The sequence below is a fragment of the Myiozetetes cayanensis genome, unplaced genomic scaffold (genome assembly GCF_022539395.1).
Source record: "Myiozetetes cayanensis isolate MyiCay16 unplaced genomic scaffold, myiCay2020 scf30, whole genome shotgun sequence".
Classification (NCBI taxonomy): Eukaryota; Metazoa; Chordata; class Aves; order Passeriformes; family Tyrannidae; genus Myiozetetes; species Myiozetetes cayanensis.
The window spans coordinates 3,633,938-3,637,270 of NW_026087522.1; positions in this window are offsets into that span (position 1 = coordinate 3,633,938).

Below are 3,333 nucleotides of genomic sequence, written 5' to 3' on the forward strand. Positions count from 1 at the left end.
GGAATAAATTCTCTCAGTCAGTTTGCAGTGGGAGTAAAGAACAGCCTCTTAACTTTTGGTCCATATGCGTGTTAATTCACTAGACAACAAAAGATGGCTCTTAAAAATATTGCTCTACTCTGCAGTGATTTTTCGAGGTATTTTCAGTCCAGCTGCTTTAGCCCAGGCTGCAGTTTTACGGCCTCTTGTCCATCAAGCCAACAGCTCCCTGTCACCTGTGCCCTTTTTCTTCTCCACTTTGGGAGAAGAGGGGAAATACAGTTCATTAAGGAGATAGAAGGCACTTCAATCTTTTTGAAGTTTAAATTCAACCCTTCTTTAATTCAATCTTCTGGAGTCCGTGAGGAGGGAGGAGGGTGCAAGGAGCAGCACAGGATGAGAGCCCATGGAGGCTGCAGCAGAGGAGGGTGTGCAGGAGCCAAAGGGCAGCTGAGGCCATTCCCCAGGGAATGGCAGATCCTGACGTCTCTGCCCACTTAGGGAAAAGTGCCAACATTGCACAAGTGTTCCATGCCAAAGCATAGTCCTCTCCAAAAAGCAGAAAGTAGGGAAAAGATGAAGGGAGCAATGGGAAGAAAAGGTGCTGATTTGCCAGGTGTGTTTTGAAATGCCTTTTGTCCAGGCTGGGAATTTGCTAGGTGTCGAGCAGCGATTGGTCTGGTTTTTCCCCCCAAAGTGTCCATTCCCTCCCCAAAAGATGTCCTTTTGGCCTGCAGAGGTGCATTACCAAGAGTAACCACAAGACGGCGACACTGAGCAAAAAGAGACCAGGTCTACCCATCAAAAGAAGGAGACCAGGTCTATCCTTTAAAAAAGGAGACCAGGTCTACCCATTGAAAAAAGGAGACCAGGTCTACCCATCAAAAAAAGGAGACCAGGTCTACCCGTCAAAAAAAGGAGACCAGGTCTACCCGTCAAAAAAAGGAGACCAGGTCTTCCTGTTTAAAAAAGGAGAACAGGTCTTCTGGTAAAAAAAGGAGAACAGGTCTACCCGTTTAAAAAAGGAGAACAGGTCTACCCGTAGGAAAAGGAGAACAGGTCTACCCGTAGAAAAAGGAGAACAGGTCTACCCATAGAAAAAGGAGAACAGGTCTACCCATCAAAAAAAACAGAACAGGTCTACCCGTTTAAAAAAAGAGAACAGGTCTACCCGTCAAAAGGAGAACAGGTCTACCTGTCAGGGTTGAATTAGCAATGGGAACGACTCCAGTGTGAGCATTATGGGAACTGGGGAGGCACTTGGAGCACTCGGAGTGACACTGGGAGGAGAATAGGAAGGGACTGGGGGTACAGGGGAAACTGGGAGGGAAGTGGGAGGGGACTGGAGGCACTGGTGGCACTTGGGGGGGACTGGGATGGGATGGAGGGCACTTGGGTGGCATTGGGATGGGGACTGGGAAGGGACTGGGATGAACAGGGATGTGATTGGGATTGGGTTCTTCTTCTAAGGACAGAAAGGCATTCAGCCCTTTGCTCAGTTCCTCACTGACCACACAATACCAATAAACTTCACTTAATTTTGGGATGTATCCAAAATGCTCTATGCAGAAGAGAACTTGCAATTCCCTCCAAGCCTTGTCTTTGTCCCTATGACAAATTAATTTTTTTCCTTTTTTCCCTCCTTTTTTCTTTCCTTTTTTCCTTCCTTTTTCCCCTTTTTTCCTTTTTTCCCCATTTTTTCCCCTTTTCTCTTTTTTCTCCCTTTTTTCTTCTTTTTTTTTCCTTTTTTCTTCTTTATTTTTTTTTGAAATCCATTCCGTACTCTGGAAAAATCCAGTCCGGGTTCTCCCTTTTTTCTTCTTTTTTTTTCCTTTTTTCTTCTTTATTTTTTTTTGAAATCCATTCCGTACTCTGGAAAAATCCAGTCTGGGTTTTCCTCCATTCCGTACTCTGGAAAAATCCAGCTTGGGTTTTCCCCCATTCCGAACTCCAGCAGAAATCCAGTCCGGGTTTTCCCTCCACCCCCCGGTCCCGCCCCCCTTCCCCCGCCATTCTCCCTCAGCTTGCTCCCGGTGCTCTTGGAGGACGCCGCGGGACCGGCTGTACCCGGAGCTGTGCGGGGTCCGGCGGGAGGGGCTGGGGGGCTGCGGTGCCGCCTCGGGGCTCGGCTCGGCTCCCGGGACTGGCAACGAGGACAGAGATGAGGGAACGGGGCTCCAACTAATAATGATTTGATGGGTGTATGAATCATTCCCGGCCGTTTACAGTTCCCGCACCGCCCCCGGCTCGAGCCGCCTCTGCCTGCGCCCCCGGCTCGCGCCGGTCCCGCTTCCGGCTCACGCCAGCCGCGGCTGGCGGCCTTTAAGTCACGTGCCTGCCTGAGAGGCCAACCGCTATTCTGTCCCCCCCTGTGAGGGACAGCCCCACGGGTGGGCAGCGAGGATGACGAGGGGCGGGACAGCCCCACGGGTGGGCAGCGAGGATGACGAGGGGCGGGACAGCCCCACGAGGGGGCAAGGAGAATGACGAGGGGCGGGACAGCCCCAGGGGTGGGCAGGGAGGATGACGAGGGGCGGGACAGCCCCACGGGTGGGCGGGGACGATGAAGAGGGGCAGAACAGCCTCAGGTGTGGCCAGGGAGGATGATGAGGGGCGGGACAGCCCCACGGGTGGGCAGAGAGGAGGACAAGGGGCGAGACAGACTCAGCTGTGGCCCACGAAGATGACGAGGGGCAAGACAGCCTCAGGTGTGGCCAGTGAGGATGACGAGGGGCGGGACAGCCCTACGAGGGGGAAGCGAGGGTGACAGGGGCGGGACAGCCTCAGGTGTGGCCAGTGAGCATGATGAGGGGTGGGCCCTGCTGGGTGGTGGTCTGGAGCATGTTTTGGTGGACATTTTCTGCAGAGGAGCAGTCCTTTCTGTGGAGTCTCTCCAGCAGTGATTGTGAGGGCATCTCGCCGGGGCAAGCACCTGAGGTACCTGGATCGTTGCTCAAGGAAGGGGCCGAGGGATGTGCTGGGGAGCAGCGCACGTGAACAGGTAAGGGACTGGGGGGATGCAGGGAAGATACAGTTCAGACTGGAGGAAGAGCTTGGAGGTTTCTTTTATGGATATGAACATGCAAAGCAGGGAGCGAGGTGGGTTATAAGCACTCTAGGTGCTCGGGCAGGTGAGCCAGGACTTAGGGGAGGGACTAGCTTTCCTGAGCACCAAAAGTTCCAGTGGAGCAGTCGAGAGGAGTTTCTCCTTTGGGGCTGGGCTACAAAGGCAGGCAGCTGAAACTGCTGGGGGAAGCTTACTGCTGTAAGCAGACTGTAGTTTCCACTGAGAGTTTTGCTACTAAAACTAGGGAGTTTTGTTTTCTCTGTGCACAAGACCTGCTGGTATTTGTT